A 21,171-nucleotide genomic window follows, 5' to 3' on the forward strand; every position below is an offset into this window, starting at 1 on the left:
GCTATCCATGGACAAGGCACTTCCATTCTTCGGGAATCTCCTAGCTGGGCATGTTGGCTGGTGGGGTCGGGGCGGGGGGTCTCGAGGGCACAATTCGGGTGGCAGCTCTGGAGTCAAGACTGGGCCCTGGGTGAGGGCAGGGAGGTGGCTTGCCTTTGATTCAAGAGAAGAAGGAAAAGGCCCTGCACTGACCCAGGCGGTGAGTGGGAAGTGGGCAGCAGGAACGAAAGGATGACTCCGCCTGTGGCACCTGAGTTGCTGGCAGAACGTAGGGGTGGGATTTGACTCCTGGAGGCAGAGAGCTGGAACGCAGGGTTCTCTCTAAGGGATGTTGTTGAAGGGGCTGTGACTTCAAAAAATTCCCTCTGGCATTAACGATGTTAATCTTGGGGGAAGAAATTCTTCATCTTAAAGTTCACTCTGAGACGCGGAGGCAGCTTGAAACAGAGCGTGTTCTTTTTTCTTTACTAGGAAATTTCCAAGGGCTCCCCTGCTTTGGAGTAACTTTTCTAGCGTTTCATATTTTTATGAGACTTGTTGCTTTCAGTCTCTTTGAAGCATGGTGAAAAATATTTTTTTCCATCTTAGTAATAGAGTATAGTACGTTTATGCTTTACAAATAAGGGTTTTCACCAAGTGTGTGGAGCTGGGGATTCACTTAATGATGGCTAGATGAAACTTTGTGGCTAATAAAGAGCTGTTTTCTAAAAATAAACAATTATCAGTGCAATTGATTCAGCAGGAAAGGAGCATCAGCACAGTCTTGAGAAATAGGCACGGGCCAGGGCCACGTGTCCTGGTCTTTTTGGAGTAATCGATCCTTCAGGAATCTAAGGGAAGATATGAACGCCTCAGAAAAACGCACACGTACAGATATTTTACATATAATTTTAGAGGCTTCAGAAGCCCAGGGAGAGCTCCTAAACAAGAACACAGAGATAGGAGGAAGCGACGGGTCATTTACATCACAAAAGAACTCTCTGCTCCAAAAAAGGACTTGCTCTGGGCTCCCAAATGCCTTCTGGTATATGCCGGTTGGTTTATTTGATTTGCAAATATCATTTCAATGAGACTTTACAGCTAAGACGCTGTTTAATCAGTTCAAGCCTTCTCCCTTCACAAACCCATTAATGTAACAACAAATTCTTTTAACAAGTGTTTATTGTACCCCTTCTCTGTGCCAGGCCTGCGAGCAGCAGGACAGACGCAGTTTCTGTCTTGAGTGGACGGTCAGCTGAGCGGGAGGCTGGGTTGTTCACGGCTGCATCTCCAGCACCTAGGACAGCTCTCAGGACCAGCAATCAGATCCATGTAGGACTGAATAAGCAGCCTAAACAGAAAATGCTATGAAGAAACCAAGTGCTAAAGGGGGGGGGGGGGGGGAGGGAAGAAACATTGGTGAAGGGAGGTGGGGAGGGATCAGGGAAGGGGTCCCCAAGGAGGAGAGATTTAAGCTGAGCCCCAAAGGGTGAGAACTGGGGAAGAGCATTTCAGAAGGGAAAACCAGTGTATGCAAAATCTCAAGTCAGGAGAGGTGTGCCATGGTAAGGACACGCAATGGGCCTGGAGCATAAGAAGGAACCAGACAGAGGGCCCTCTAGGACAGGGTAAAGAGTTTCTACTTTAATTCTGGATGCTATGGAAAGCAATTGGAGGGTTTAAGCCATGAAGTAATATGATTTGATCTACATTTTCAGAAAAATTGCTCTAGTTGCTATGTAAAGAATAAATCATTGGGCGTGAAGGACAAAGAGGGCAGCGAGAGGCCAGTTGTCTGGACAAGAGATGATGGTGGCTGTTTGCTGGGGGTGAGGGTGAGGGCGGGGGGTGGGGTGGGTAGTGAGTTAGAGATGTTGAGAAATGACTGGAGATGAGTGATCCCTGGAAGAAAAGTCAGCCAGGTGTGGGGACATAAGTTGGATGTGGACAGAGGAGACTTAAGGATGGCCCCTGACTTCTGGCTGGGGGGATGGTGTTGGGAGGAGAAAACTTTCCTCTACCCTTCTAAGGTTCTTCTGGCTGGTCTAAGAATAAAATTGACATGAGGCAGAGTAACAGGAGAAAATTAATTTAATTTCATACATATGGGAACACCATATGCATGAGAGGGTCGGAGACAAAAGGGTAAAATTAGGTGTATGTCCCATCCTGAGCTAAGGAAGGGGACAGGGGCCTGGGGCTTCCAAGGACAGGAGGGTCATTCTCAGGACAATGAGAAGAAAAGTAGATGTTTGGTAATTAGGGGTCTACCCTGCCAAATAGATGGGGTCACTTAGCTAAAATTTATCTCTGATAATAACTCTTTTTCTGGGAAAAAAATCCCCAATTTAAATTCTTCCAGGTGGTTAAGGGAGGAGCAGTAGTTTCCCTTGAGCCCACAGGGTCTCAGTTGCCTTCAGCTCAAAATAATCCTCATGAAAAATGGTGCATTTGGGGAAGGCTCGTTCAGAACCCCTACAATGGTGATGTTATTCACAGAGAGGAGGATAACAGGAGAATGGGTTTTGAGGGGGAAATCAGGAGGTCAGAGCTGGGTGTGTTGGATTTGAGAAGTTGATTGGATGAGTAAGTGGAGCTTTGAAGGAGGCAGGGCTAGAGGAGGAGTCTGGGGATGGGGTATGAACGGAGAGGGCATTAAAATCTGGAGAGATTAGGGGATGCAGCGAGACAAATATTGTCGGAGAATATTTGCCTTGCACAGGAAAGAATGCAAGAGCAAGGTGTAGTAAAGTGAAAGCAAGTGTATTTAGAGAGAGGCACACTCTGTAGACGGCTGCTCAGAAGGCAAGAGAGAGAGCAACCACAAGGTGTGGGGTTGTTAGGTTTTATGGGTTTGGTAATTTCATATGCTAATGAGTAGGAGGATTATTCCAACTACTTTGGAGAGGGGGTGGGGATTTCCATGAATTGGGTCCCGCCCTCCCTTTGATCTTTTATGGTCAACCTGGGAACTGTCATGGCACCTGTGGGTGCGCCATGAGGCTCAAGGTCTACCCGAAGTCAAATCTTCTGCCATCTTGGTTCTAACCAATTTGTCCTGTCCTCAGTTGCTGTGTCATTCCTTTAATGGCTGTGCCCTGCCCTCTTCCCTCTTGTTTCAAAAGTAGCCCTGAAGAGGCTGGCAGGAGACCAAGCAGGAGGGTGAGCGGTCAGGGAGGCAGGGCCCCAGGTGCCTTCTCCATTGCCTCTCACAGTTGCTGGAAAGATGCCTCTGCACTCAGCCAGGCTGCTGGCACCCCTGAGGGTGGAACGTGCCGTTTCTGCTGTAGCCTTTGCACTTATGCTCTGCTCCTCCTGCCTAGAATGCCTTCCCTGATCTTCCAGTCTTTTCTGAGTGCCACCCACCTTTAAAACTCAGTTCACTCTGCTCTGGCATCAGCCGGAGGGGCCAGAGTCCCATCCCCCACCTCTGTTTTGCTCTGTGCTGAAAGCCGTGGGCCCACCAGCCTCTTGCCCTGCATTTTCCAGGCAGCATCACGTACCCCCAAACCATTGTGCCCCCAAACCACAGAACACGAATCAAGCTCTTCAAGCACCCTGCTGGAGCCCCTCTCTATACCTGAAGTGAATGGGGACCCCCCCAACCCATACCAAATCTTGGGCCTTTTATGCCCTGGATAAGGTGTGGGTGGGAGCCACAGGGCTGTGACAGCAACATTGGAGGACAGGAAGCCATGGGGCAAAAAGCTCAGGGAATTGGCATCCGAACCATTCAAAAAAAATTTTTTTGAGAAATTTCTCTCCTTTTTTTTTTTTGGCTTTTTAACTTTAAAAAAAAATTGGGAGGTAGGTAATTAGGTTTGTTTATTCATGTATTTATTAGTGGAGGTACTGGGGATTGAATCCAGGATCTCGTGCATTCTAAGCACACACTCTGTCACTGAGCTGCACCCTCCCCCCGCTAAGTGATTTTCTTTTTGATAAAGAAGATACTTTGCCTTGGTGATGTCAGAGTAGGCAAATGTCCCCCCTTCTTTTTTTTAACCAACTAACATGCACAAAGATGTTTGTCACTTGCTCCCTCTCTGAGTCTCATTATAAGGAGTGGTGACTGGACTTTGGAGTAGTGTGGGGCCCTGAGAGGGGAGTTGGCGAGGGTTGTGGCAAGCAGTAGGGAGCCAGCGTAGGTCCTAGAGGAGTGGAGGGTCATCATGAGTTCCGTGAAGTGAAGGTCTGGCAGGTCGAGCAGGGCTGAAGGCTGAGAAAGCAGTGAGATGCTGCTCCCCGCCACCCAGGTGAGAGGCGAGAATCTTGCGGTGTCCTCAGGATGCTGGGCCTGAGGCCCCACACTTCTCCCAGGTGCAGTGGGTCTAGGGCTGAGGGAGAGGAAGGGGTGGAGGTCCCTTTGGGGAGTTTTCCCAGAGCCGAGAGAGGGAGGGAGTACACAGGCAGCAGGACAGACCTCAGCCGGCTCCCTCAGCTGCTTTCCTTTGCTACTTTGGGCTCGTCAGTAGAAACACCAAGTAGGCCTTTGGTGCTGGCCCCAGCAACCTCTGAAGGGCTGACAGTCGCCCTTCTAGGAGTCTGCCCGCCCGCTGTCCTGCCCGGCGCTGACAGACAAGGCAGGAAGGAGGCCCACAGTTCCTCCAGGTGGCCCGGTTATCAGTGGTGTGCTGGTACCGATTAACAATCAGCTCTTTGGGGAAAAAAAAGGGGACAGGTTTGTAGATGACCCCACCAATTTCAAGCACGAGCACAACCTTACTAAACACCATTACATAGTCCTCCCACCTATTGCTGAAAAAATTAATCAATAGTCAATCTAGGAAAGAAAGAGAAAATTTTATTCAAGCCAACCTCAGGATTATAACCCAGGAGTCAGCCTTTCAGAAAGCTCTGAGGACCGTTCTGCCCATTAGAGGACAAAGCACAACTATATAAGATTTTGAGACAAAGGGTCATACGTCAAGTGACGTAATGACAGTTTACACAGTCCAGATCTGCATGTACAAAGTAAGCAGTGGGTCATCATGACTCCTTTCAAGATTAAGACGCAGGGGGGAGGGTATAGCTCAGTGGGAGAGCACGTGCTTAGCATGCATGAGGTCCTGAGTTCCAGCCCAGTACCTCCATTATTTAAAAAAAAAGATTAAGAAGAAAGGTTATCCCTTAAGGAGGGCTGGTTACTGCAGATGCCCAATACATACTAAAGGGGAGGAAGGAGGCCCAAACAGCCAGAGCAAAATTTTGTTTGAATTTTTCTTGTCTTGCCATAAAATACAAATTCCATGTGTGAATGACCTCAGGGACATTGCGTTACTGAACCAGCTTTGTCGGCTGAATGTGCAGCAAGCCAAGCTGAGACACCGAGGTTTGCAGCAGAGAAAGGGCTTATCGTGAGGCAGCCAAGTGAGGAGGCTGGAGAACAAATCTCAAATCCACCTCCACGCAGGTGAAGGGCTCTCGATATTTCTGGGATAAAGCTAAGGTGTGGGGAGTGGGAGGAAAGGTCATTGGAGATAAGAAAAAGATGAGAGAATCGTCCTTCTGTGCAGGGGCAACTGAGCAACAGGCATCTGTATGAGACCTGTGCTCAGAAAATAGTGGCGTCAGCATCCTCTGAGGGGGCAGTTTTGGGCCCCGTGGCGTCAAAAGGTCATCGAGGACACTCGCACAGGCCCAGATGAAGGGTCGCTGGTCTTAGGCTTCACCAGCTGGAGCTCAGACTGGACACAGCTGAGTCCAAGTTTCTGAAACTACAGCTTGGACAAACATCTCATTGTTTAGGCCAGGCGAGGCTTGGAGAACATGCAAGGTCTTGTAAAAACAAAGTGCGCTTGATCAGTGAAGGCAGCTTACAGGTGTAATGGATCTAACTGATGATTACCCTCTGTTTCAACAGTAATACAACAATAATGAAGCGATGAGTTTTGTCTTCTTCAACTGCATTTTTAGGATAATTTGTTTACTTATAAGTTTACCTAATTTAAGTTTTAATAATGACCGTGGAAGAACTAGCTTGCAAAATTCCTGGAAATGCAATAATCGGCTCTTGAGACGTGGGACAAGCCCGTTCTGACACACCACTGGCTGATGCTAGGACGGGTTCTTGGTACAAAGAGCCCTTTCCCGGGGAGCTCTCCTGCAAGATGCATGGCTCCCTGATGTTGGGGAGCCTTGTTCTGGCTGAGGGAGGCAGTGGATTGCAGGAGACACGACTGGGCAACTCATAAGAAGAGTTCAGACCAGGGCCAGCCAGGCCAGCCTGTGGGACCAGCATCTTTCCCATAACATAGGTCCAAGAACTGTGATTTTTAACCAAAAAGAACAAAGGAATACTAATTTAAAACCTGCATTTGAAAATGTCATTTGAGCTGGAATGGCTAAAATCAGACAACGTATCAGTGTTTGAATTAAAGTGAAAATTAAGCACGTGCCTCCCTGTGAGTCAGCACTTTTAAGGCTATCTTCTTGTGAAGTTCAGAGAAAGAGTTAAAGAATCTATTTAAATGCAAATGTGCCATAAAACCGACTAACAGCGATGCATCTTCTGAATGCTCTCAGCCCTTCTTCCAGCAGGCTCTGCTCATAATAGTGTTATTTTTTCAACTTAAGAGAATAATATCTCTCAAGATATTATAATTGGAGTGCAGCTGGCGTGATTACCTGGTGTCGGAGAGGCAGCGGGCTGGAGGGGATCTGGGGCATCTTCTGGGGCAGGATCTGCACATGGGCCGCTGTGCCTCCTGGGACGGGCTGAGCAGCGCATAAGGCGGGCGCGACATGACCCGGCAGGGCTCTGGATCCCGGGCCTCCCCGTGCCAGGAGTTTCCTTCCCTGGCCTTCTGGTTACAGTGCTCCAGAGGAGTCGGGACTTACCTTTGGGCTCCGGTGAGCAGGAGGGTGTGATGCCCTGACTCAAGGACTGAAGTCGACCCCACTCAGAAGGAGGCAGGCACAGCGCCTGACTCGGGGAAGCGACCTGCCAAGGCTGACCGCTGACCCTCGTGCTGCCCAGGGCGGGAAGGAGGTGGGGAGGTGACTGTCGGGGAAACCTGTGTACCCTGCGGGCCCTCCTGGGTACAAAAGCCCCTCTGTTTGTTTGTAGGAAAAAGGTTTTAGTCTCCTGGACCTTCCCTGAGTTCCAAAGAGGAAATTCAAGCAGATACTAGTTAGGGAAGGGAGGGAATGCAGAATCAAAGGAAAAGCAGTCAAGAAATAGCAGTTCATCGATCAAACAGAGTCCGAGTTCCTCCTTAAGGGACATGCATGACAGTCTGACACACTCTTCGAGTTGTCCTTCGGGAACTAAAGTGGAAGATGGTGGATACACACTGAGCACCGGCACTGTGGACCTCAGCCTGGGGGGAATCAGAAGGTTGATGATTCAGAGTCCTGAAATGTCACCCTGTCACCCCACCACCAGCCAATGAGAAGAAAGTCATGCCCCCTGCAACCCTCACCCCAAATGTTGCTTTAAAAAGTCTTAAGCCCCAGCCAGCCCGTAAGATGGACCTGAGACAAACCTACATCTCCCATCTTCTGGCTTGGTGTCCTCTTGATCAAGGAATATTTCTCTGCTCCAAACGCCAACATTTTGTTTGTTTAGCCTCACTGTGCATTGGGCACATGAACTTGGGTTCGATAACATGTGTGTGTGGAGGGCACTGGGTACCAGGCAGCTGGAGCAGAGCTTGGTGGTGAGCCTGGCTGGCTTGGTGCTGAGTGAAGCCATCAGCTTCTCAGAGGTAGCAGGGCCTTTGTCCCCGCCAAGGCCTGGGCCCCTCTGGGAGCAGCCAGGGCACCCAAGCCGTGTCCAAGAACCACAAGTACCCTAGTGCCCTCGACTAAGAGGAGACTGTGCACTTGAAAGCCCGCAAACCCACAGAACAACCCAAGAACTGCCTGGTTCAAGGTGGACTCTTGTCAGGAGCAGGCAAACCCGCCGGCACGGCTCACCTCATCTCTGCTGCTGAACTGTGGGCACCCCAGTATGAGGCCATGGTCCCTGCTCCAGAACCACGGCCCAGCCCACGCGGGCAAGCAATTAAAATGTGCTGAGTCTTTGGAAACTGCTTTGCAGGTGCATAATACGTATAGGTGCAGAGTTTCTGGATATTAAGATGTTTAATATGAAGTTAGCTTTTATCCATCTCTTTTTACTTTTACTTATATGGAGTCATTTAGAATTTGCTTTGAAGGACCCTATGCTAAGATGGGTTGTTCTCCCCATATTTTTCCTGCCCCCCTCCTCAAAGAATCCATTCTCCAGGACTCACAAGTGGATGCCAACCTTGGGAAGAAGGAATGCAGGACTGTGAAAAACCCCACTTCCCTTCTTCTCTATTTTGGAGACGCCTTAGGGGTGGGCACATTCTGGGTCTGGGGTTGCTTTCTGCCTGGGAGAAGAAGCTGGAGCCAGGGGCGCATGATGGGGCTGAAGGAGGGGTTCAGGGGCTCTTAGAGTAAACTGGTTCAGACAGGGTGGCATCCATGACACTCGCCTCTTAGGAACCCAGCCAGGCAGGGACAGCCTTCAGAGGACTGACTCTGCGGGGGAGAGGGGCCCCCAGCTCTGGCAGTGAAACCGAGCAAGACCCTGTGTGGCCCTCCAGGTAGAAGAACTTTCCCGTGTCCCACATTTCTTGTTTGTAGGAAAAAATCTTCAGCCTCCTAGACCTCCCCTGAGTTCCAAAGGATAGATTCAAACAGTCACTAATCCTGAAAGTGAGAGAACACAGAAACAAAGGCAAGGCAGTCAAACAACAGTTCAGTGATGGGCAGAGTCCTAATTTGTCCTCAAGGAAGATACATAACAATGTATCTTTGAGTTCTCCTACAGGAGCTAAGCCCCACCGCACCCCTCAGGTGGAGGGTGATAACTTCAGGCTGAGGACAAGATTTCTGAAACACCACCCTGTTACCTCACCACCACCTAATCAGAAGGAAGTCACACACCCCAAATTTGCCTTTTAAACCTCTTCCCCTCAAACCATCATGAAGTTCAGGTCTTTTGAGTTCCAGCCACCCATTCTCCTGGATTGGCCCTTGAGGTAAGCCTTGCTCTGCTCCAGACTCTGATGTTTTGGTTTGTTTGACCTCACTGTGTGTCAGGCACGCGAACTTGCTTTTGACAATAATTTTGGTGAGACAGCCAGGAGCCTGTGCCCATGGCAGGTCAGCCCTGGCTGGGGGGCAGCCCCTTCCCTGAACCCCCAGCAGCTGCCAGAGCTCATTGTGTTCTGGGGAACCTGGAGGGTCACTCCTTGACAGGCACCAGCTGCCTCAGCACAAAGCAGTTTGGAGCTGAGAAATGTCCTGACTGAGGGTCCACTTTGGCTTTTGTTTTTGGTGTGAGTTGCTCCGGCTTGTGCGGGCTGGGAGTTCTTCCCCTTCCATCTGAGTTCATGCCCTTTCAGGAAATGTGTTTGGATGCCTCTGTCTGGGAGTGGGAGTGGAATTTCGGACTGTATCTCCTTTGATTCTTTTTGCATTTGTCAGTCGTAGCTTTGTGTGTATGTCAGTACTTGCACTGGCTGGTTGAGATTCTCTGGTAGCAGAGCTTGCATGTGATGACACCAGCGTATTCTTCCCTATTGCACTGGCTTCGCTTACGGCACAGTATTGGCTGAGAATCTTCCCTTTTTAGAGCTAGGCAACTGCAACCCTGAGAGACTGTTCTGCATTCCACTGGTTTGATGTTTGCTTGATACTTGACAACACCAGCCGTGACTAATTAAACAATGTTGATCAGAGCTCTGTTCCATCTTGGAGTCCCCTAGGCTGTATTTTACAAAACTGGGAGATCACCAGCTACGCTCCCATGAATGAAAGAAAATGATATTTTATTGTAACACTGCTTGGCCTCAGTCCTCCTTAGGATCTGGAGAACAATGGCCCCTCATGGCTCTTTAAATTATTACACCGTCTCTCAAATAGAACTGTTTTGTTACAAGGGAAAGGAAAACGGGACGAACTTCCTTATGTGTGGGCTTTTATGCTATTGCATCAAAGTAAATTCTTTTTGGAATTGGTTTGGTTTTTTTTCTTGGGGGGGGGGGTGTATGTGTGTGAGTGTCTCAGTACATTAGTCCAAACCCTATTCTCTCTTCCTGGCTTTGACCTTCGTTAGAGGGTCCTTGGTAACTTGGATGCTGATTCAAGTCCCTCTGGAAGTGAGGCCTGTCATGTAAGTGAATGATGTGTGTTATTATCTCTTACTGTTATCGATTTAAACTGAATTGGCTATTTAGAAACTGAAGGAACTCTCACCCTAAAAAGGGCCAAGATGGGGCTCTTTTGACATTGCAAAACTGGCTTTTGCACGTGCAGTTAGTGGAAGCTAGTTTTCTGGGAGGAACTTGCATTTCTCTTCCTGGGCCTTTGAGATGTAAATGACCTGCCTGGGCTCTCAGGGACTTTTATCTAATCATCTGTGATCCCTGAGACTGAAGGGAAAAAAGAGGCCTTTTTAAACTCAAGCAGGAAACTGTGGGATCTCTGCCTGTGTGTATGTATGTGAGTGTATGTCTGTGTGTACATTATAAATGTGATGTATCTCTGCCTCCAAATGGTATTGCCAAGATCGGTTTGTGGGTGAGCTGTTTAAATGGCTTAAAAGAAATTAAGTGCTTATATAAATTCTCAGAAATATAAACGAAACTGGTCAGAATGAATTTCAGGTTCACACGAGGGCTCACTGCCAGACACATGCACCACCTTGTGTGATCTTTCCTCAACTATGTTTGCAGACGACATGATCTTGAATAGAGAAAATCCTCAGGAGTATACTAAAAAAACTAATAAACAAGGTCATCAAGTTTGCAGAATGCAAGATCAATATACCAAAAATATAAATTGGACATATAATATACTAAAAAATGTATTTTTAGCACATAGACTGAATGAATACAAAGCAGTGTTCACAGTGCTTGGCACTTGGGGCAGGAAGCAAGAAGGATGGGGGCATGTAGTTGAGGAGGCTACGGTGTTTCCCTCCGAACATTCCTGCATTGTTCGAACCTTTTATGAGGAGTATGCATTCATGGATTACTTGTGTGACAAAAACATCAGTAACTGGTCACCTCCTCTAAACTTCTTAAAATGCAGTAAAGAAACAAGATTGGCCTTAATGCAGATCATGATAGGGATGAGTTTTTTTAAATGTATTTTTATAAACTTGCAATGCATAATCCAAAAGTGAAATTAAGAAAATAATTTCATTTATAACAGCATCAGAAAATAAAACAGGAATAAATTTAAAGTGCAAGTTTTGAACACTAAAAACTACAAAATATTGTTGAAAGAAATTAAGGAAGACTTAAGTAAATGAAGACAATCCATGTCCATGGGTTGGAAGATTTAATATTTTTCAGATGGCAATACTTACTAATTAATCTACAGATTCAGCACAATCCCATAAAATCCTGAGGGCCTTTTTGGCCTGAATTGACAAGCTGATCTTAAAATTCATATGGAAATGCAAAGGACCCGAATAACCAAAACAATCTTGAAAAAGAAGAACAAAGTTGGAGAACTCACACTTGCCCATTTTAAATTTGCTACAAAGCTACAGTATCAAGAAAGTGTGGTATTGACATAAGAATAGACATACAGACCAATGAAATAGATCTGAGATCCCAGAAATTAACTTTCATATTTATAGTCAATTGATTTTCAGCAAGGGTGCCAAGACAATCAAATGGAGAAAGAACAGGTTTTTTAAATAGATGGTGCTGAGACAACTGCATACTCACATGCAAAAGACCCCTCACACTACACATAAAAATTAGCTCAGATGGACCCTGGACTTAGTTGATACAGCTAAAACTATAAAACTCTTAGAAAACAATATAGGCATAAACTTTCAAGAACTTGGATTAGAACAAGCATTCTTAGATATGACAACAAAAGTATATGAAACAACAACCACAAAAGATAAAACACACTTAATCAAAATTTAAAATGATTGTGCTTCAAATGATACCACCAAAAAAAAAAAATGAAAAGACAACTTACAGGATAGAAGAAAATATTTGCAAATCATATATCTGACAAGGGACTTAAGTCTAGAATATATAAAGAACACTTACCATTCAATAACAAAAAGACAAATAATTTTAAGGGGAATTTTAAAGGGAAGGATCTGAATAGACATCTCTCCAAAGAAGATACACAAATTAGCAATAAGCAGATGAAAAGGGGTGTCAACATCCCTAATGATCCATCGAGGAAATGCAAATCAAAACCATAATGAGATACTACTTCACACTCACTAGGATGGCTAGAATTTTTCAAAAAGACAAATTATAACAAGTGTTTTCAAGAATTTTCATACACTGCTGGTGAGAATTTAAGTGCTACAGCTGCTTTGGAAAAGTCTGGCCATTCCTCAAAAAGATAAACGCAGAGTTACCATATGACCCAGCAATTCCACTCCTAAGTATGTACCCAGGGAAAATGCGAACATATGTCCACATTAAAACTTACACACAAGTGTTTACAGCTATATTATTTATAACAGCCAAAAAGTGGAAATAACCCAAATGCCCATCAACTAATGAATGGATTGATCAAATGTGATAAATTCATATTAATGGGAGATTGCTTGACCATAAAAAGAAAGAATTTATACATGCTATATATGACATGGATGAACCTTGAAAATATGGTAAGAGGGAGAAACCAGTCACAAAGACCACACATTATATGATTCCACTTATATGAAATGTTCAAGATAGGCAAATCCATAGAGACAGAAAATATGTTAGTGGTCACTGAGGGCTGGAGAGTTGGGAGGAAATGGGGGGTGATTGCTAATGGGTATAGGGTTTCTATTTGGGGTGATGAAACGTTCCAAAACTGGTTGTGGTGATGGTTACACAACTCTAAATACACCAAAAACTATTGAATTGCACACTTTAAATGGGTGAATTGTGTGGTATGTGAATTATATCCCAATGAGGCTGCTATATTAAAAGAAAATAATTTATCAATTAAAGCATCAGGGCCTGGAGATTTTTTTAGTGCAGTTTTAAATTACAAATTTAATTTTTAAAATTTTTGTAGGACTGAGTTATCCTTCATGTTGTGGGTAAGTTTTTTGGCTAGTCTGTGGGTTTTGAGGATTTGACCTATTTCTTGTAGTCTGTCAAATTCATCTGCACAGGGATGTTATTATTGTTTTAAAGTCTGTGAGGTCTACAACTGTTCACTTTTTCATTCCGGATATGGCCATTTCTCTCTTCTTTCTTTTTTTGTTTGTCAGTCTGACTGAAAGTATATCATTTGTCTTGTTTTTTCAAAGGACCCCCTTTTGGTTTCATTGATTTTCTCTGTTTATTTTCAATTTCAGTAATAACTGATCCTTTTTATTTCTGACGTCCTACTTGCTTTGGGTTTGTCTTGCTTCCCCTCCTCCCTTGTCTCTCCCCTAGTTTCTTGTAGGGGAAGCTCAGATGGTTGCTTTAAGACATTTCTTATTTTGTAATATAAGTATTTAATGCAATAAATTAGCTACATCCCACAAATTTTGATATGTTATATATTAATTTTCTTTCATTTTAATACGTTTTCTAATTTCCTTTGAGATTTCCTTTTAAAAAGTATACTGTTTCTTCCCTAGTGTTTGGAATTTTTTTCCATTATCTTTCTGTTACTGATTTCTAGTTTAATTTCATTATAGTCAGAAAGCATATTTTGTATGATTTCAATCCTTTTAAATTTTTTAAGGTTTGCTTCATGACTCATGATACGGTCTATCTTGAATGCTCCCTGTGTGCTTGAAACGAATGTGTGGAATGTTCCATAAATACCAATCAATTCAAGTTAGTTGATGGTGTTGTTCAGTTCTGTCCTTGCCAATTTTCTGTCTACTATTTCTACACATTACACAGTGCTGCAACTTCCCAGTATAACTGTGGGAATGTGGACTCCTTATCTGCTCTTACATTTTGCTTACAATTTTTTGCTTCTTACATTTTGAAGCTCTGATCTCACGTGTCTGTACATTTAGAAATGTTATGCCTTCTAGGTGAGCTGACTCTTCTATCAATCTGTATTGTCTCTCTTTAACTCTGCTAATTTCTTAGCTCTGAAGCTTACTTTGATATTAACATAGTCACCCTTGCTTTGGCTTTGGCTTGTTAAGAGTTTCCATGGAATAGCTTCTCTCACACTTCTTCTTTTACCCTACCTGTATCCTGGTATGTGAGGTGAGTTTCTCATAGACAGCATGTATGTGGGTCATTTTTTAAAAAATCCATTCTGCGCATCTCTGTCTTGAATTGATGTGTTTACTTCATTTACATTTAATGCCATTATTGATATGTATGAATCTAGGCCTCCCGTTTTATTATTTGTTTTCTATTTTTCCCTCTATTTTTCGTTTCTCTGATACCTCTTTCCTACCTTTGTTTAGGTTACTTAATGTTTTTTTAAGTATTCCATTTTAAGCTATTGAATATGTTTTTGGCATGATCTCGTCATACAAGTTTTCCAGTGTTGGGAGAGACAATTCTCCTTGAGTTTCTTGTTCTCCTACAGCTCCTGCTATGGAGCCAAGACAGCAAGGTTCTGACCATTGTTTCGCCTGGGCCATTTCTCAGCAATGGGTGGAGGCCCAAAGCACAGAGGACGCAGGCTGGAAGGCGGTGGCCTGTGCAGAGGAAGAAAGAAGTCGCTGGGCAACGCACCAGCATCGGGGAGGAAGAAGTGGCGTGCTCAGGTATAGGCCCTGGAGGAAGGGGGAAAAGAAGCTGACATTGTTTCCTTCCCGCTGCTCCCACTGTCCCCCACGGGCTAGCCTCCATCACCCCCCGCCCCACCCCGTGCTCCCTAAGTTCCTGGCCGGGGGATAACGTGGTGTCCTGGTGTTAGGGACATGTCGCTGTATCCCCTGACTCGCCTGCATGTTAGACTCCCTGGTCCATGTCCTCACGGAGAATCAAGGCTCCAGAATTCAAACGATGGGGTTTTGGCGAAGTTGGCTGAGGCGAAGGAAATCCTAAGTGGCCCCGTGGGCCGGTTCACTGTGCTGTTGTGGCTTCCAGAGCTGGAAGGATGCTAAGAACCGACGTGCTCTGAGTCTGCGCTTCCCCGCAGGTGCGCGTCAGAGGAGATTCTCCATCCGGGATCGCTGCATGTACAGAAGTGCTAGAGGTACGTGTAGACTGCAACCTCCCCTCTATCCTTTCCTCCCTAAACCATCCCTGGTGGTCCAGAAGAAACAAAAAAGAATTCTAGCAGGAGGAGGAATCAGTTTTAAAGATTTAATGGCCGCCATACTAGGCAGAGGCATTTCCTAGTATAACAGCGCCACCTGCTGGACAAGCTACCTACTACACTTTCTGTTTTCGTTTTTGAGAAAGGCGTTTCCAAGTTCTTGTTGAAAGTGCACGCTAGACCTATGGGTGGCATGTTCCTCTTTGGCCTGACACCCCGTCTTGGAGGGTATCAACGCAGACTCAATGACAAGCAAGGTGGAAAGAGCCCAACAGGCCTCTCTGTTCAAAAGGAAACGGCATATTCAAGAGCCTCTTGGCCTGGCCCTCTTGGCATCTCAGCTTTACATAAAAGGGAAAACAGTACCCCCCACCACTGCCCCCTAAAGCAAAGCCACTGACCTCATGGGGTCCTGGCTTTACAAAGATTCCTCTAAATTCCTGGGCCTGGTGCACTGGTAGTTTGGCCACGTTGATGGCGTCTTCAGCACTGTTGCAGCTGCTCAGCTCTGTCAAACAGAAAGTGACCGCGATTGTTCTCTCCCCTGAGTCTGTTGTTGCCCATGGCCCGCCATCTGGCCTGCTATGGGGAAGACTCTGGATTGGCAGATTAGACACCCCTCTGGGGGCAGCAAACCATGGGAATATATTACCACTGTTGATGGAATAGTTGTGTCACTGATGCAGATGTACTTGGTAAGGATTCTCTCATGAGACGACTGGCATCAAACTGCTGATCAGGCCTCCACTGCCCAGATCAGAGCCATCACCAGCCGGATCCATTTGCAGGTTTCCGGCTGCCTGGAGCTCAGGCAGGGAAATACAGGCTTACCTCTGAGGTATCTTAGGCTCCCTTCCAGACGACTGCAATAAGGCAAGCCACAGGAAATTTGGGGTTTCCCAGTGCATATAAAAGTTATGTTTACACTGTACCATAGTATATTACGTGTGCAGTAGCATTATGTTTTAAAAAAGCTATGCACTTACCTTAATTAAAAAATACTTTATTGGTTTAAGAAAAATGCTAACCATCATCTGATCCACAGAGTTGCCACAAACCTTCAATTTGTAAAAACGGAAACCAAACAATCAAACAAAACCCCGCCGCAATATCTGCGAAGGGCAATCAAAGGAGGTATGCCCATGCTGGAGAATAAGAGAAGTGAATCACTGCTGGTGCTGGGGTGGCTTTGAATTCTGCTCTCTTCCCCAGTACGCCTGCTGTGTACTTCTCAGAGCCTTCAGATAGCTGCTCCATGCCTGCTTTTGGCGGGGTGGGGGTGGGGTTGCATTCGGTGGGACAGACAGGACGGAGGTGCTGACTCCAGCTCACTTGAACTGGAACTGAGGGAAGGCTTTGAACAGGTGGCAGTGGGAGAAGGGGCGTTCCCGGGGAAGCCCCAGCACCAAGGCAAAGGCACAGAGCTGGGAACACAGGACAGGCTCTGAGGACAAGACCATCTGGCGGGGTCCTGAGCCCTGAAGGAGAGCAGAGAGAGAAATCTGGCTGGAGGGCTTGGCTGGAGTGCACGGGACCCAGCCGGGTAGCCATGACGGGGTGCCACTGAGGGGGCATCAGTTGAGATGGAAGCTGTGCTTCCAGCCCCATACATGCTGTTCCTTCCATCTGGAACACTCTTTCTTCTGCACTTCACTGGCCAACTCTTTCCTGCCCTTCAGATCTGAACTGAAATCTCACTTCCTCAGGAAGCCTACCTGACCAGTTCCCACAGAATTCTGTACTTTTTCCTCCTGGTCCTTATCATGTGGAAAGTTGCTGATTAATCTTTTGCAGTTGTTTAATTCACACTTGTTTCCCCTGTTGGACTGTGAGAAAACAAGGGCAGCAGCTGCATAGATCTCATTCATTGCTAAGGTCGGTCAGTCAGTCAGTCAGCAAACGTGGAGGGAGAACCTGCTCTGTGCCCACCATTGTACTGGGCTCCAGCATTCCCAAGGACAAGGTGTGGACCCGCGGTTGTTTGCCCACTGCCTGCACAAATGCTGAGCCCAGTGTCAACCAGATGCCAGCCCAAAAGTGGGTCTGGCTGAATGTGTGTGTAGCAGAGGGAGGAGGGGCTGGTGGCAGAGAGGCCAGGCCAGTGGCTGCTAGAATAGCCCAAAGGAGGTCCCAACCTACTAGGTAGTCAGGGCCTGAGGGGCAGGGCCGGACTCAAAAGTGGATACAGACACTTCCTGGACCGTTTTGAGACCCTAAGATCAGGGAGTCTGAACTGGGGACCTTCTGACGTTTGCCAGCCTCCTGCAGGCTCTGTGGGCCAGGCTGCCCCATGCTCTTCCAGCAGCCCCTCTCTGGGGAACCGTCAGGGCTGAGCATCTCCTGTGCCCACCAGAGCCAAGGACCCCTGTCATCACTTCCAGTGCTCCACAGATGAGGCAAGACCCTGGAGAGCCTTGAGACTCGCTCTGTGGCCACCTTCTCAGGGAAGCGAGGGAGCCAGGACAGCCCCCAACCCTCGACCCCAGCCTGTCTGCTTTGAAGCCCCCTGACCTCTAGGGGGCCCCTGTGCTCCTCACAGACCACCCTGGGGGCGGGGAGATCTGGGTGGGAGGCCCCCTCAGCCAGTTCCTTCATCATCCTCCATCTTCCACACCTCAGAGTTCCTCGACCTGTAGCCTTGCAACGGGGGAGACCATCCAGCTGCGCCCCATACAGCCTCCTCCCGCCGCCTCCCCTGCGCGGCGCCCGCCTGTAGGGCGACCGCCTGGGGCTCCCATTACAGGCTCCTCATGGGGAGTTGAGCCCGTGGGGAGGACCCCCACCAAATACCCTGTGCCAGCCGGCCCCAGATCTAACTTCAAGGGCCCTGGATGTGGCCCCTGATCCCCCGAGACACGGTGGGCAGGTAGGGAGAAGGGCTCTCCCTCTCTCTCAGGATCAGGGACTCTCAACCTCCCTGGAGCCTCGGGTCCTTATTGAAAAGAGGGGTTTAGCCTAGACAAACCCGCCCTACTGCATCCATAGGTATTTCCGCCAGAGGGCGCTCTGCTCACAGACTCTGGCACCTTCATCTTAACATCTCTGGCTGGAGTCACCTCTGGTGAGGAAGACCGCGAAACGAGAGACTTGCCTAAGTGTGTCTAACCCATAGCTTTCCAGACCTATGTAACTGGAGCATCCATTTTCTACAGGACACCATTTAAGATTCCTTGGCATCCAGACTGGGAAACTCCTCGGTGACCCTTTTTCCATTTTAGCTTTGTAAGGTTGTTGGGTCCTTCCCTCCGAATCTCTGTGCACTTGCTCTGCCTCTTCCAGCCCTAAGTGCGCGCTCCCAGGGGTCTGTGCACGGGCTGCACTGAGCCTGAACCATTGTGGCCTCCCCAGGAGCCTAGAACAGCTGCTCATTTTTAAGTTAAGGCTAAACCTCCTTCCCCAGGATAAATGGGGGTTGAGGAGTCCAATTTCCATAAGAGCAGGGCATAGTGTATGCCATCGGGATTGGGTAAACGCATTTCTCCAGGAAATACTGTGTGCCAGGCACTGGCTGTGTGATCACTTTGGGGCACATTTTCTGCTCTAAGGTCTTACTGCTTTGGTAAGTGCATTTTTGAGCCAGGAAGGACACTGGCTTGCCCTGCTCTGGCTCACCATTTCTGTAGATCAACCACACCTGGGGCCTTAGCGCCAGCACCTCCCACCTCAGGCGGCCCAGGGCAGGGAGCTGGGCCAGGCTGAGGAAGGTCAAACAGTGACCCACAGGGGCTGGAGCTTGGGGGCAGAGGTGATCGGTGACTGCCATCCTGGGGTCTGCCCCCAGCCCTCCGATGCCCTACGCCCCAGTCAGTCTCTCTCACTGAAGTCCTGCTAAACTGACATCTTTCACAAAAGCTGATTCCTCCACAAGTTCTGACTCCTTGCTTCTCACTGCTAAAAATAGGTGGAGAGTCCTGAAAACCCCACATCATGAGGTTTTAGAGGTGATTCTAGTCATTTTGGTAGATATTTACTCTAAAGACCTGCAGTGTCTCTTGGTAATTAAAGCCGGGTGTTTCCTGGCAAATTCATTCCTTTTAGAAGCAAATTATTTCACAGACTACAATAAAACAAATGACTTATTTCCAGTGGGTCCAGAAGCGTTGAGAAGTGTTACTACAAAGCTGTGATGCTCCCCACCATGGGAATCGAAAGTCCTGGTTAAGCTGACAAGCAACCTGCAACTGGAGGAGGGAGGCGGGCTGCCCAAGCCTCTCCCACGCATCAGGAAGGGTGATGGGGCTGGGGTTCCCTGGTTAACTAAGAGCCTTGGGCCTCGCTGAGGATGTGGCCCCTGTGGGCCAGGCTGTGGAGTAACCAAATTCTGTTGGGTCTTTTCATCTGAGGTTTCCCGAATTATCAGGGAAAATGTGTGCTTTAATAGAAGCTGTGAATTGTTTAGATCACATCCTTTGGGATTATCTGATTCTGGCCTTTCATTGCCAAGTGCTGTTTTATAACACTGTAGATGACTGATACCAATGCAAAGTGATTCTTGTCTGAAGACATACAAGTGAATTTTCTCTGCTGGAGGAACCCCCCCCCCCCGCCGCACCACTCCCCTTCCTTCCCCACCCGTGGGCGGAAAAGCCAATTTTAGATTCATTGGCAGGTTTATTTCAATATTATAATAATATCCACCCCCTACGCCGCGGGTTATACCTCGGGCATTAGTGCTCACAGAACCCCGGGGCAAAGGACGGACTGTCACTGCACTCTTCCCACTCCGGGTGCCCACCTCCGCGGGGGTCTCCGGCTCGGGGAGGGGGTCCCCTGCGGGGGCGTGCGGGTGTTTGGTGGGGAGGATACGGGCGCGCGGGGCAGACTGTCCGCAGTGGCAGGTCGTGCCGTGTGGGCCTGGGGGTTTTCCAGGTGCCACACGGTGACCAAAGCACAGAGAGGCGAGCGCACGGGGTCAGAGGTGGTGTCGGCCCCTCACCCACACAGCCCGCCTAAAAACTCGGACCACACCCCTGCCCTGGACCACATCTTCGGATTTGGGCCTCTCCCTTCACCAGGCTGGGCCGCTGGGGCGGCGCACCCCTGCACTGTGGCTCTGAGCTGGGGGTGGGGCACTGGCTGATACTGGTGTGAGCCAGGCCCGTTAAGGAGTCCGGGCGAGGGGCCTCCAGCACCTGGGACTCCCAGGTGTTCTCATCCCAGGACCCGCCCTGCGCCCGGTAGATCTCGCGAGATCAGGCTTCCCGGGAAGCGCCGTGGAGGTAGCGGGGCCTCGAGCTGGCTTCCGCCTTTCGCCGACCCTCCTGGGCCCTGAGTGCGTTCCCGGCCGTGCTCTGCCTGCTCCTCCTTCAGGACCCGCACTCACAGCACCCCCGGCACCGCACAGGCTGTGGGCTCCATCTGCGGGCTCCGGTTTGCCTCCCTGGGAAGCCCCACGCTCCACTCCGCCCCCTCCAGGCCCCGACCCCGGCCCTCAGGTGTGCGGCGTGCTGTTCAGAAGAGGAGCCCATCTCCTGACGGAGGCGCTTGGGTGGAGAGGCCAAGCCAGCTCTCCCGTCGCAGGGTGCTGGCCACGGCACTGGGTCCAAAGAGAGAGCAAGGCGTTGAGGCTGTTCTTCAGGGGAAAGGCTCCTGGAGTGGCCAGCCATGTCTAATGGGACGAATTGGAACCCTTCACTGCGGCTGGGAGGGACAACCGGCCCCGAGAATGTGGGTGAGTGAGGTTTTTTTTTTTTGCAGTTTGTGAGAGAGGGATAGTGTGTGTGCTTGCATTGTGGGTTTCTTTCTTCTGTGGTTTTTTTTCTCCCTGAAACTTAACTGCGTGACAGGCCTAGCTCTTCCTGGGTCAGAGCGTTTAGGATGGGTCGCCAAAGGCATTTTAGAACCAGCTGAAACCTCTGTACTCGTTAATATGCCTTGGGTTCTGAGAGCGCCGTTTTCCCCCTCGGGACCAGCTTGTGCTGTTAAGAAGGAGATTGGCTGCCTTCTTGAAGTTGAAGGAGTTGCCAACGGACAACGCTGACCGCCAGGTGTTGTCAGTTCCTCTGCCAG

At 48.3% G+C, this 21,171-nt stretch overlaps 1 long non-coding RNA gene across 5 annotated transcripts in view; it reads left to right on the forward strand.

The window, feature by feature from the left end:
- The first annotated feature begins 13,845 nt into the window (after nt 1–13,845).
- LOC116285357 (uncharacterized) overlaps nt 13,846–21,171 on the forward strand; it is a 51,975-nt gene continuing 44,649 nt past the window's right edge. For 4 of the 5 annotated variants that reach the window (XR_012063837.1, XR_012063834.1, XR_012063835.1 and 1 more), the window contains exons 1-2: nt 13,846–14,665; nt 15,043–15,099. This is a non-coding gene — a long non-coding RNA (uncharacterized lncRNA). Of the gene's footprint in view, nt 14,666–15,042; nt 15,100–20,396; nt 20,834–21,171 lie in introns of those variants that run through there. The other variant, XR_012063836.1, reaches the window with a different exon arrangement.

Source organism: Vicugna pacos, chromosome 24 (assembly GCF_048564905.1).
Source record: "Vicugna pacos chromosome 24, VicPac4, whole genome shotgun sequence".
NCBI lineage: Eukaryota > Metazoa > Chordata > Mammalia > Artiodactyla > Camelidae > Vicugna > Vicugna pacos.